A 14,932-nucleotide genomic window follows, 5' to 3' on the forward strand; every position below is an offset into this window, starting at 1 on the left:
CCTGGTAACTGATGTACAAAGCATGCTTCCTCATCTTGACCTGTCAAAAGGGCGCTAGCTGTAAAGCCAGAAACCTAGTATATGACAGGTATTTCAGAGAAAACACTGTACATGGAACAATGAAGACCTGGCTTAATTACCTTTAGTTTGAGGCTATCTCGTGCTCTAACTGCCTAACCCTACCCAATGACATTAATGGCTACTAATGATAGATAATGGGTTTCGGAAAGAACACTTAACTTGATTTGATGACAGCGTGTTGGAGATGGTACACCTTTGGTTTCCATAACACTACGTCCAAGTAAATTTAACAGGAGCCGAATTTGCTCCCTGTGAGCCTCTGGTCTAGTATAAACAATGGCTGCCCCTCCTCCCTCACTGACGCCTGGCCTACATTGTCCAGATGTCAAAAAGTGATAGAAGGGTCACATTTACTCTACTTTAATATTGATATTTAAGTTAATTTATATGAGATGTTTTATGATGGTAAAGTCCAAAGACTAATGTATTTAAGAATAATTCCCACCATAATAGGTGGTGAATATAATAGTATGTGGTGATGATATCCCGTTTTCTATAGACGGTAATTCCACTACAAGTTACGTTTTCTATAGGTAACTTGTTTATACAACACAGCTACAATTATTATCTGTATGATATATTAAATGGTGTCGGATTTTCCGACATAATTCCCCAGGGGGCTGCTCACGGGTCGAAGTCCTCTTTAGAACAGTCGAACACCGATACTCCTCCTTCAAATTATTAGATTAATTTGATGTTAGTAGTTAGTAAATACACATTTGTGCGTCTGTTCGTACAGGACGGATGTCCCGTACTAGAGTTGCAGGGGTTAGAAGTCTAATGCAATTTCATTTCCCTGTTAACTCTTGAAAGGCTAATATTCAAGCCTAATTACATATTATTTAACCCAGAAGACTGGATGTGAACAAGTACTACAGTCAAGTATGATTCAGGGACTGCAGTGAGATCAGTGACATTAGATATAACTTGAAGTTTCTTCAGGTAACTGGTCACTGATATATAAACACTGAGGCCCATGGAATACATCTTGATTAAATAATAAATGTATCAAATCAGTCATCAGATTTATTGGGGTTTAATTTAGTTAATTGATTCAGAAGATTGAATAGCTCATCATTAAAGTAAAGTATGGTTCTGAGACTGCAGTGGGATCAGTGACATTGGTCGTAGTGACTTGTAGCTGGTTTAGGCTACTGTTCACTGATTTGCCACTGAGGCCTCATGAACTCATCTCCAACTTTAAATGATGATACTAACATCAACCTCTGTTGGTATAGTCAGCTGTAATCTCCTTAGTATAATGCTACTGGAGAAATATAATCAGCTGACAAATTTAGATTTCTATTGGTATTGTTTATCTGCAGGCATAGGTCTCCTCAGGTTTGATACTGGGCCTGAGAGTAATTTACCTCCTGCAGAGTTTAACATGGTTATGCCCTGATATTTAGTAGGGCTACCGATGAATCGATGACAATAGTCTGTCCCTACAAGGAGACCGAAGTCAGTGAGGTGATCAGACTTAATATTATCTGCCAATTTTATTCCTCTATTTCTCAGGAATTTGGCTGTTGCTCTCAGACCTTGAACTTGTAGGTCTACTGGTATTTTGTCCACCACAATGGCTTGTACTCGACAGACGTACCTGCCTAAACGTACTGATGGTTGTACCACCTGGTAGACTTGAGGTCCTGCATCTGTTACAAACCCTGAGATGTTGAATGACATCTGGGCTACAGGCTTTAATTGTAATTCATCTGCCAGCTTTTTAGTGACATATGTTCTCTGGGATCCTTGGTCAAACAATCCACGGGTATGGACCTTGGCCCTCTTATTCAGGATGGTAATTTGGGCAGTAGGCAAAGTCGTATTACCTTTAGACTTTGCCGATTGGACACTCTTTGTTGGTTGCACCTTGCAGTACTGTACTGTGGTGGGAATGCTATCTTCCACCTTGGGGTTTGGAGACGTTGGTTTGGTGTCTCTGCACAATGCTGCATGGTGCTGACCTTTGTTACACCTATTACAGGTGTGTAATTGGGTATCACAGTCGTTGATGTTATGTTTCCTGAGGCACCTCGTGCAATGTTGCAAATCTTTGAGTCGCTCAACACGGGCATCACTATCAGGAAAATTAGGGCAGTGGTACATTGAATGTTTCTCATTGCAGAACAAACATGTTCCATAGCTTCCAGTACCCTTTGGTGTCACGTTCTTGGGTGACACAGTAACTATAGGCTTGGAGGGTCCCACTGCATATACGCCCACACTGCTACTGTTCCACTTTGGTGTTGAATTATATTGTCTAGATTGATTTGGAGTACCTTTGGTACTCTGTGGTTTACTTGGTGGTTTTAATTTGTCATGTGTTCGTAATTGATGAACTACTGACTTTAAACCTTCAGATATTTCATTCATGGATAAGATACTTTTATTGTAATGAGCACTCATTTGTCTCAATATGTCCCTAGGTATTTTCTCCTGGACAATTATTTTCAAGACCCACTCAGCCCCGTTTGTATCTGCTGTCAGGCTGAGGGCATTGATCAATGATTCTACCTCCAGCTTGAAGACTTGGAGTGAATCAGCTGAAGCCTCCGGTGGGGGTAAATGCAACAGCTCATGAACTAAATGTGATGTTCTTACTTCTGGATCAGCATAATTATCCTTGAGGAGTTTTACTGCCAGATCATAGCCGTCATTAGTTAATCTCAGATGGGATACTACTGTTTTAGCCTCACCTGATAATTGGCCTTGCAAATAAGAGAATTTACTACTCTTTGGTAAAGATTGTTTTGAGTCTACAAGGTCAACGAATTTGTTCCAAAATTCGTCCCAATCTTCCTCATCTTTTCCTGAGAAAGTGGGTAAATTAATTGGAGGGAGTCGAACTTCTGCTTGACTCGTATTAGATGCAACTGTTGTTGTTGTTGCTGTTGCCTTGTTCTGGGCAATTAATTTGACATAAGGCTGTAACGTGGCCTGAGTGTGATCTTCATAATTCGCAAGATCAACCATAATGTCGTCTATTTCTGTTTCTGATAAATTGGTGTTGGCAAGTTCAGCCACATATGTTGCTATTTGGCATTTGATTTGCTCAAATTTACCTGCAGCTGCTTGATAATAGCTTTCCAGGTCAGCATAATCAACTTGAGATTGTTGTGACAAATCTTCACATTTCTTCATCTGTCTTGTTAAGTGGCCTTTAAGACCTGCAAGGGTTCTTTTCATTCTCCCTGCATTATCCATACTGGCTCGTTGGTGAAGCCTTGTGGGACTTGTACTTGGGCTGCTCATAATACTGAACAAGCTCTAATGGTAGCCTAGGGTAAAATGCACTCACTAGGCAATAATCCTACCTCTACTAGAGGTTAGCACTTAAAATTAATACACATTATATATATACAATCATACACACTAATGATTTGAGTGATAAACCAGTGTCACTGGAAGTACCTTTAGGTTAGCTCTTCTATATCACCCTAGGATGGTAGAGACACTAATTAATCACTCAAAGGTGTAATGATCATAAGTAAATTATTATATACACAACTCAACTCGAGTTGATAAAAATTACACCCAAAATAGGGTCTGCACCATTCATTAATGGTGTTAGGTTGATCAATATAGTACAACTGACTATGGTAATAATGGGACTAGGATGAGCAATAATAGTTCAACTAGTCAATGATAATATCCTACCCTGTTGTGGGTTGGCAATTAGTAAATATTATACTGTGAACACTAGTGCAATATATATTAAATAATTCTCTATTTTGGAGAAATAATATACACAATTATTGATAATAGCCTCTTAATTAGCCTCTATGAAACTTCTAATATTATCTAGAAGTATTAAATATTATTAGTGACCTCGCGAAATAAACTCCACATAATTCGTAGATAATCTCTCGCGAAATTTAACACCACGAAATCCGTGAACAATCTCGCGACACAGTCACTAATTTGGCTGGCTTCTATATTAGCGCTGTCATTTCACAGAATAACATGCCACCAAATATCTGTGGGTGTGCATGAAACCGCTGACGAAGCTGATCTGAACTGAGCGGGGCTCGTGAACTCGTTCGAGTCAACGTCGCTGTCTTGACTGGCTTTGTATTAAATCACACTGCACTAGTATATTCAATGAATCCACTGGTTAACTGGTTCATCCGGTACTAAGATGACCAAATGTGGGTTCAAAGGACCAAATATTCCGGTTCTGAAGGTCCAAATATTTCCGTTTCAAAGGACCAAATAATGAGGGAACCGACCTGTGAGATTTATATTTATTTAATTTATATGAATTTATATTTACGTTAATTTATATACTTCGATTGCAATTTGTATAATGATAAGTGGACTGTATTTCTGCAAAAATCTCAGAAAATCGATCCTCTACACATTAGCGGGGGTTTATATTAATTGAATATATATGCAGCCAATCAAACTACAGTATTAACTACACATTATTACACATTGAAGAGGTTCCTTATCTTATAGTACAGCAGGCTTTAGTCCACCAGGTATAACTAGGGTGTAGACACCACATTTTCTCTCTTTGAGGTAGCTTCCATCACCCTGGTAACTGATGTACAAAGCATGCTTCCTCATCTTGACCTGTCAAAAGGGCGCTAGCTGTAAAGCCAGAAACCTAGTATATGACAGGTATTTCAGAGAAAACACTGTACATGGAACAATGAAGACCTGGCTTAATTACCTTTAGTTTGAGGCTATCTCGTGCTCTAACTGCCTAACCCTACCCAATGACATTAATGGCCACTAATGATAGATAATGGGTTTCGGAAAGAACACTTAACTTGATTTGATGACAGCGTGTTGGAGATGGTACACCTTTGGTTTCCATAACACTATGTCCAAGTAAATTTAACAGGAGCCGAATTTGCTCCCTGTGAGCCTCTGGTCTAGTATAAACAATGGCTGCCCCTCCTCCCTCACTGACGCCTGGCCTACATTGTCCAGATGTCAAAAAGTGATAGAAGGGTCACATTTACTCTACTTTAATATTGATAATTAAGTTAATTTATATGAGATGTTTTTATGATGGTAAAGTCCAAAGACTAATGTATTTAAGAATAATTCCCACCATAATAGGTGGTGAATATAATAGTATGTGGTGATGATATCCCGTTTTCTATAGACGGTAATTCCATTACAATTTACGTTTTCTATGGGTAACTTGTTTATACAACACAGCTACAATTATTATCTGTATGATATATTAAATGGTGTCGGATTTTCCGACATCTTGAGCCTCTGCATCCCCCTCCTAAGCCTCTGCCTCACTCTCTTAAGCCTCTGCATCACTCTCCTGAGCCTCTGCATCCCTCTCTTGAGCCTCTGCATCACTCTCTTGAGCCTCTGCATCCCTCTCTAGATTCTCTGCATCACTCTCTTGAGCCTCTGCATCATTCTCTTGAACCTCTGCATCACTCTCTTGAGCCTCTGCCTTTCTCTCTTGAGCCTCTGCATCACTCTCTTGAGTCTCCCACTCTCTCTTGAATCCCACTCTTAAACCTCTGCATCCCCTGTCTTGCGCCTCTGCATCACTCTGTTGAGCCTTTGCATAACTCTCGTGAGCCTCTGCACCCCTCTCTTAAGCCTCTGCAACACTCTCTTCAGCCTCTGCATCACTCTCTTAAGCCTCTGCATCCCTCTCTTCATCCTCTGCATCACTCTCTTGAGCCTCTGCAACATTCTCTTGAGCCTCTGCATCCCTATCTTAAGCCTCTACATCATTCTCTTGAGCCTCTGCATCACTCTCTTGAGCCTCTGCATCACTCTCTTAAGCCTCTGCATCTCTCTCTTCAGACTCTGCATCACTCTCTTGAGCCTCTGCATCACACTCGTAAGCCTCTGAATAACTCTCTTTAGCCTCTGCATCCCTCTCTTGAGCCTCTGCATCACTCTCTTCAGCCTCTGCATCCCTCTCTTGAGCCTCTGCATCACTCTCTTGAGCCTCTGCATCACTCTCTTGAGCCTCTACATCCCTCTCGTGAGCCTCTGCATCCCTCTCTTAAGCCTCTGCATCACTCTCTTGAGCCTCTGCATCACTTTCTTGAGCCTCTGCATCACTCTTGAGCCTCTGCATTCCTCTCCTAAACCTCTGCACCACTCTCTTCAGCCTCTGCATCACTCTTTTATGCCTCTGCAACACTCTCTTCAGCCTCTGAATCACTCTCATGAGCCTCTGCATCTCTCTCTAGAGCCTCTCCATCACTCTCTTCAGCCTCTGTGTCACTCTCCTAAGCCTCTGCTTCCCTCCCTTGATCCTCTGCATCACTCTCTTGAGCCTCTGCATCACTCTCTTGAGCCTCTGCATCACTTTCTTGAGCCTCTGCATCACTCTCTTGAGCCTCTGCATTCCTCTCCTAAACCCTCTCTGGAGCCTCAGCATCCCTCTCTTGGTGTGGTGCTCACTACCCTTGGCGTGGTGTTCACTACCCTTGGCGTAATGTTCACTACTCTTGGCCTGGTGTTCACTACCCTTGGCTTGGTATTCACTACCCATGACGTGGTGTTCACTACACTTAACGTGGTGTTCACTACCCTGGGCGTGGTGTTCACTACTCTTGGCGTGGTGTTCACTACACTTGGCGTGGTATTCACTGATCGTGGCGTGGTGTTCACTACGCTTGGCGTGGTGTTCACTACCCTTGGCGAGGTGTTCACTACCCTTGGCATATTGTTCACTACCCTTGGCGTGGTGTTCACTACCCTTGGCATGGTGTTCACTACCCTTGGCATGGTGTTCACTACCAGTGGCATGGTGTTCACTACCCTTCGCCTGGTGTTCATTACCCTTGGTGTGGTGTTCACTACCCTTAGCATGGTGTTCACTTCCCTTTACATGGTGTTCACTACCCTTGGCGTGGTGTTCACTACCCTTGGCGTGGTGTTCACTACCCTTAGCATGGTGTTCACTACCCTTCGACAGGTGTTCACTACCCTTAGCTTGGTGTTCACTACCCCTGGCGTGGTGTTCACCACCCTTGGCGTGGTGTTCACTTCCCTTGGCTAAGTGTTCACTACCCTTAGCTTCTTTTTCACTAACCTTGATGTGGTGTTCATTACCCTTGGCGTGGTGTTCATTACCCTTTGTGTGGTGTTTACTACCCTTGGCGTGGTGCTCACTACCCTTAGCGTGGTGTTCACTACCCAATGCATGGGGTTCACTACCCTTGGCATGTTGTTCACTACCCTTGGCGTGGTGTTCACTACCCATTGCGTGGTGTTCACTACCCTTGGCGTGGTGTTCCCTAATCGTGACGTGGTGTTCACTACTCTTTGCCTGGTGTTCACTACCCTTGGCGTGGTATTCACTACCCTTGGCGTGGTGTTCACTGCCCTTGACATGATGTTCACTACCCTTGAAGTGGTGTTCACTACCCTTTGTGTGGTGTTCACTCCTCTTGGCGTGGTGTTCACTTCCCTTAGCGTGGTGTTCACTACCTTTGACGTGGGGTTCACTACACTTGGCGTGGTGTTTACTACCCTTAACGTGGTGTTCACTACCCTTGACGTCACGTTCACTACCTTTGGCGTGGTTTTCACTACCCTTGGCGTGGGGTTCACTACCCTTTGCGTGGTGTTCACGACCCTTGGCGTGGTGTTCACTACCCTTGACGTGGTGTTCACTACCCTTGGCGTGGTATTCACTGAACGTGGCGTGGTGTTCACTGAACTTGTCGTGGTGTTCACTACCCTTGGTGTAGTGCTCACTACCTTTTGGGGTGGTGTTCACTACCCTTGGCGTAATGTTCACTACTCTTGGCGTGGTGTTCACTTCCCTTGGCGTAGTGTTCACTACCCATGACGTGGTGTTCACTACTCTTAGCGTGGTGTTCACTACCCTTCGTGTGGTATTCACTCCCCTTGGCGTGGTGTTCACTACCCTTAACATGGTGTTCACTACCCTTGGCGTGGTTTTCACTACTTTTGGCGTGGTGTTCACTTCCCTTGGCATCGTGTTCACTACCCATAGCGTGGTGTTCACTAACCTTGGCGTGGTGTTCACTACTCTTGGCATAGTGTTCACTACCCTTGGCATAGTGTTCACTACCCTTTACGTGGTGTTCACTACCTTTGACGTGGGGTTCATTACCCTTCGCGTGGTGTTCACTACCCTTGGCATGGTGTTCACTTTCCTTTGCATGGTGTTCACTATCCTTGGCTTGATATTTACTAACCTTTGCGTGGTGTTCACTACCCTTCATTAAGTGTTCACTACCCTTGGCGTGGTGTTCAAAACCCTTAGCATTGTGTTCACTACCCTTGGCATAGTGTTCACTTCCCTTGGCATGGTGTTCACTACCCTTTGCATGGTTTTCAATAACCTTGACGTGGTGTTCACTACCCTTGGCGTGGTGTTCACTACCTTTGACGTGGGGTTCACTACACTTGGCGTGGTGTTCACTACCCTTAACGTGGTGTTCACTACCCTTGACGTCACGTTCACTACCTTTGGCGTGGTTTTCACTACCCTTGGCGTGGGGTTCACTACCCTTTGCGTGGTGTTCACGACCCTTGGCGTGGTGTTCACTACCCTTGACGTGGTGTTCACTACCCTTGGCGTGGTATTCACTGAACGTGGCGTGGTGTTCACTGAACTTGTCGTGGTGTTCACTACCCTTCGTGTGGTATTCACTCCCCTTGGCGTGGTGTTCACTACCCTTAACATGGTGTTCACTACCCTTGGCGTGGTTTTCACTACTTTTGGCGTGGTGTTCACTTCCCTTGGCATCGTGTTCACTACCCATAGCGTGGTGTTCACTAACCTTGGCGTGGTGTTCACTACTCTTGGCATAGTGTTCACTACCCTTGGCATAGTGTTCACTACCCTTTACGTGGTGTTCACTACCTTTGACGTGGGGTTCATTACCCTTCGCGTGGTGTTCACTACCCTTGGCATGGTGTTCACTTTCCTTTGCATGGTGTTCACTATCCTTGGCTTGATATTTACTAACCTTTGCGTGGTGTTCACTACCCTTCATTAAGTGTTCACTACCCTTGGCGTGGTGTTCAAAACCCTTAGCATTGTGTTCACTACCCTTGGCATAGTGTTCACTTCCCTTGGCATGGTGTTCACTACCCTTTGCATGGTTTTCACTAACCTTGACGTGGTGTTCACTACCCTTAGCGTGGTGTTCACTACCTTTGACGTGGGGTTCACTACACTTGGCGTGGTGTTCACTACCCTTAACGTGGTGTTCACTACCCTTGACGTCACGTTCACTACCTTTGGCGTGGTTTTCACTACCCTTGGCGTGGGGTTCACTACCCTTTGTGTGGTGTTCACGACCCTTGGCGTGGTGTTCACTACCCTTGACGTGGTGTTCACTACCCTTGGCGTGGTATTCACTGAACGTGGCGTGGTGTTCACTGAACTTGTCGTGGTGTTCACTACCCTTGGTGTAGTGCTCACTACCTTTTGGGGTGGTGTTCACTACCCTTGGCGTAATGTTCACTACTCTTGGCGTGGTGTTCACTTCCCTTGGCGTAGTGTTCACTACCCATGACGTGGTGTTCACTACTCTTAGCGTGGTGTTTACTACCCTTCGTGTGGTATTCACTCCCCTTGGCGTGGTGTTCACTACCCTTAACATGGTGTTCACTACCCTTGGCGTGGTTTTCACTACTTTTGGCGTGGTGTTCACTTCCCTTGGCATCGTGTTCACTACCCATAGCGTGGTGTTCACTAACCTTGGCGTGGTGTTCACTACTCTTGGCATAGTGTTCACTACCCTTGGCATAGTGTTCACTACCCTTTACGTGGTGTTCACTACCTTTGACGTGGGGTTCATTACCCTTCGCGTGGTGTTCACTACCCTTGGCATGGTGTTCACTTTCCTTTGCATGGTGTTCACTATCCTTGGCTTGATATTTACTAACCTTTGCGTGGTGTTCACTACCCTTCATTAAGTGTTCACTACCCTTGGCGTGGTGTTCAAAACCCTTAGCATTGTGTTCACTACCCTTGGCATAGTGTTCACTTCCCTTGGCATGGTGTTCACTACCCTTTGCATGGTTTTCACTAACCTTGACGTGGTGTTCACTACCCTTGGCGTGGTGTTCACTACCCATGGCATAGTGTTCACTACCCATGGCGTCGTGTTCACTACCCTTGGCGTGGTGTTCACTACCCTTGGCGTTATGTTCACTTCCCTTGGAGTGGTGTTCACTACCTTTGGCTTGATGTTCACAACCAATGGCTTGATGTTCACTACCCTTGGCATGACGTTCACTACCGTTGGCGTCGTCTTCACTACCGTTTGCGTGGTGTTCACTACCCCTGGCCTGGTGTTCACCACCCTTGGCGTGGTGTTCACTACCTATGGCTTGGTGTTCACTACCATTCGCATGGTGTTCACTACCCTTGGCATGGTGTTCACTACCCTTGGGGTGGTGTTCACGACCCCTGGCGTGGTGTTCACTACCCTTGACGTGGTGTTCGCTACCCTAGGCGTGGTGTTCACTACCCTTGGCGTGGTGTTCACTACCCTTGGCGTGGTATTCACTGAACGTGGCGTGGTGTTCACTGAACTTGGCGTGGTGTTCACTACGATTGACATGGTTTTCACCTCCCTTGGTGTTGTGCTTACTACCTTTCGCGTGGTGTTTACTACCCTTGGCATAATGTTCACTACTCTCTTCGTGGTGTTCACTTCCCTTGGTGTGGTGTTCACTACCCATGACGTGGTGTTCACTACTCTTAGCGTGGTGTTCACTACAAATGACGTGGTGTTCACTACTGTTAGCGTGGTGTTCACTACCCTTTCCATGGTGTTCACTACTGTTAGCGTGGTGTTCACTACCCTTTGCATGGTGTTCACTACCTTTAACATGGTGTTCACTACCCTTCATTTGGTGTTCACTACCATTTGCGTGGTGTTCACTACCCCTGACGAGGTGTTCACTACCCTTGGCATGGTGTTCACTACTCTTGGCATTGTGTTCACTTCCCTTGGCATGGTGTTCACTACCCTTAGCATGGTTTTCACTAACCTTGACGTGGTGTTCACTACCCTTTGTGTGGTGTTCACTACACTTGGTGTGGTGTTCACTATCCTTGTCGTGGTGTTCACTACCCTTGGTGTGGTGTTCATTACCCTTGGCGTGGTGTTCACTACCCTTTGCATGGTGTTCAGTACCCTTGACATGGTGTTCACTACCCTTGGTGTTATGTTCAGTACCCTGCGCGTGGTGTTCACTACCCTTAGCGTGGTGTTCACTACCCAATGCGTGGGGTTCAATACCCTTGGCATGTTGTTCACTACTCTTGGCGTGGTGTTCCCTACCCTTAGGATGGTGTTCAATACCCATGGCGTGGTGATCACTACCCCTGGCGTGGTGTTTACTACACTTTGTGTGGTGTTCACTACCCTTCGCGTGGTGTTCACTACCCTTGGTGTGGTGTTCACTACCCTTGACATGGTGTTCACTACCCTTTGTGTGGTGTTCACTCCCTTGGCGTGGTGTTCACTACCCTTAGCGTGGTGTTCACTACCCTTGGCGAGGGGTTCACTACACTTGGCGTGGTTTTCACTACCTTTAACGTAGTGATCACTACCCTTGACGTCACGTTCACTACCTTTGGCGTGGTTTTCACTACCCTTGGCGTGGGGTTCACTAACCTTGGCTTGGTGTTCACCACCCTTGGCGTGGGCTTCACTACCTTTTGCGTGGTGTTCACCACCCTTGGCGTGGTGTTCACTACCTTTTGCGTGGTGTTCACTTCCCATGGCATGGTGTTCACTACCCATGGCGTGGTGTTCACTTCCCTTGGCATGGTGTTCGCTACGCTTGACTTGGTGTTTACTGCCGTTGGCTTGGTGTTCACTACAATTGGCATGGTGTTCACTACCCTTGGCATGGTGTTCACTACCCTTAGCGCGGTGTTCACTACCCTTGGCGTGGTGTTCACTACCCTTGGCGTGGTCTTCACTACCTTGGCGTGGTGTTCACTTCCATTGGCAAGGTGTTCACTACCATTGGCATGGTGTTCACTACCCATGCCGTGGTGTTCACGACCCCTGGCGTGGTGTCCACTTCCCTTGACGTGGTGTTCACTACCCGGGGAGTGGTATTCACTACCCTTGGCGTGGTGTTCACTACCCTTGGCGTGGTATTCACTGAACGTGGCGTGGTGGTCACTGAACTTGGCATGGTGTTCACTACCCTTGGCGTGGTGTTCCCTACTCTTGACGTGGTGTTCACCACTCATTGCGTGGTGTTCACTACCCTTGGCGTGGTGTTCACTACCCTTGGCGTGGTATTCACTACCCTTGGTGTGGTGTTCCCTACCCTTGGCGTGGGGTTCACTACACTTGGCGTAGTGTTCACTACCCTTAACGTGGTGTTCACTACCCTTGACGTCACGTTCACTACCTTTGGCGTGGTTTTCACTACCCTTGGCGTGGGGTTCACTAACCTTGGCGTGGTGTTCACCACCCTTGGCGTGGTGTTCACTACCCTTAGCGTGGTGTTCATTTCCCATGGCATGGTGTCCACTACCCATGGCGTGGTGTTCACTTCCCTTGGCGTGGTGTTCACTACCCTTGGCTTGGTGTTTACTACCCTTGGCTTGGTGTTCACTACAATTGGCATGGTGTTCACTACCCTTGGCGTGGAGTTCACTACACTTCGCGTGGTCTTCTCTAACCTTGGCGTGGTGTTCACTACCATTGGCAAGGTGTTCACTACCCTTGGCATGGTGTTCACTACCCTTGGCGAGGTGTTCACGACCCCTGGCATGGTGTTCACTACTCTTGACGTGGTGTTCACTACCCTGGGCGTGGTGTTCACTAACCTGGCGTGGTGTTCACTACCCTTGGCGTGGTATTCACTGAACGTGGCGTGGTGTTCACTGAACTTGGCGTGGTGTTCACTACCCTTGACATGGTTTTCACTACCCTTGGTGTAGTGCTCACTATCTTTTGGGTTGGTGTTCACTACCCTTGGCGTAATGTTCACTACTCCTGGCTTGGTGTTCACTTGCCTTGGCGTAGTGTTCACTACCCATGACGTGGTGTTCGCTACTCTTAGCGTGGTGTTCACTACCCTTCGTGTGGTATTCACTACCCTTGGCGTGGTGGTCACTACCCTTAACATGGTGTTCACTACCCTTGGCGTGGTTTTCATTACTTTTGGCGTGGTGTTCACTACCCTTGGCATCGTGTTCACTACCCATAGCATGGTGTTCACTAACCTTGGCGTAGTGTTCACTACTCTTGGCGTGGTATTCACTACCCTTCATTTGGTGTTCACTACCCTTGGCGTGGTGTTTACTACCCCTGGCGAGGTGTTCACTACCCTTGGCATAGTGTTCACTACCCTTGGCATAGTGGTCACTACCCTTGGCATAGTGTTCACTACCCTTTACATGGTGTTCACTACCCTGGAGGCAGACTCCGTACAAAGTTTCAAGTGTAGATATGACGGCCCAGTAGGTTCAGGAAACTACTTCATTTGAGATGATGCTTCCTAGCATTACGTAAGTAATGAACAAATATGATATATTTACTCACTATAATGTTGGTACTGAATGTAGAACATGGAAATACACATTTTTACTCTGAAATAATCATATTTTATAACGAAATTATGCGAAACTTAACTCGCAGCTCAACACAGGAAGTCTACATTCTAAGCCTGGTAGCACTCGAAATTATTGACAACACTGAAGTAGAGAGCTTAATTGTTTCTGACTCCCTTTCTTCACTACGAGCAATAAACAGTTTGCAATTATGTAATAACGTGCTTGTCTTGGAAGCTAGACATAGATATATAAGAATACTTAGCAAGAGGGTAAATATAAAAATGTTGTGGATTCCTTCTCACATTGGCATGCAGGAACATGACAATAAATAAGCCTCTGTATATCTTTCCACTTCGGCTCACAAGATGGGTATAGGGTGCATAATAAATGCGCTAAAGAGAGAATGTTATGGCTTTGGGTAATTAGATGATTCCAATTTTGAGCATCTGCATCACTCTAGAGAGGGATGCAGAGGCTAAAGAGAGGGATGCAGAGGCCCAAGAGAGTGATGCAGAGGCTTAAGAGAGGAATGCAGAGGCTGAAGAGAATGATGGTGAGGCTTAAGAGAGGGATGCAGAGGCTGCACAGATTGATGCAGAGGCTCAAGAGAGTGATGCAGAGGCAAAAGAGAGTGATGCAGAGGCTCAAGAGAGTGATGCAGAGGATCAAGAGAGTGATGCAGAGGCTCAAGAGAGTGATGCAGAGGCTGAATAGAGTGTTGCAGAGGCTCAAGAGAGGAATGCAGAGGCTTAAGAGGGTGAAGCAGAGCCTCAAGAGAGTGATGCAAAGGCTCTAGAGAGGGATGCAGGGGCCCAAGAGAGTGATGCAGATGCTCAAGAGAGGGATGCAGAGGATGAAGACAGTGATCCAAAGGCTCGAGAGAGTGATGCAGATGCTCAAAAGAGGGATTCAGAGGCTCAAGAGAGGGATGCAGAGGCTGATGAGAGTGTTGCAGAGGCTCAAGTGAGTGAAGTAGAGGCTTACGAGAGTGATGCAGAGGCTCAAGAGAGCGATGTAGAGGCTCAAGAGAGTGATGCAGGACCTCAAGAGAGTGATGCAGAGACTCAAGAGAGGGATGCAGAGGCTCAAGAGAGTGATGCAGAGGCTCAAGAGAGTGATGCAGAGGCTCAAGAGAATGATGCAGAGGCTCAACAGAGTGATTCAGAGGCTCATGAGAGGGATGCAGAGGGTCAAGTGAGGGATGGAGAGGCTTAGGAGAATGATGTAGAGGCTCAAGAGAGTGATGCCGGAACAGAGCGGTTTTACGTGTACATCTTCCATCGGTAATATAAACGGAAAATCAGGAACATTTTAGTTAACTCTAATGAAAACACA

General features: G+C 46.1%; 1 pseudogene; it reads right to left on the reverse strand.

Annotated features, from left to right (window-relative positions):
* LOC123749799 (ribonucleoside-diphosphate reductase subunit M2 pseudogene) overlaps window positions 1–11,822 on the reverse strand; it is an 87,698-nt pseudogene extending 75,876 nt beyond the window's left edge.
* Between the last annotated feature and the right edge of the window lie 3,110 nt (window positions 11,823–14,932).

This window comes from Procambarus clarkii, chromosome 65, assembly GCF_040958095.1.
Source record: "Procambarus clarkii isolate CNS0578487 chromosome 65, FALCON_Pclarkii_2.0, whole genome shotgun sequence".
Lineage (NCBI taxonomy): Eukaryota > Metazoa > Arthropoda > Malacostraca > Decapoda > Cambaridae > Procambarus > Procambarus clarkii.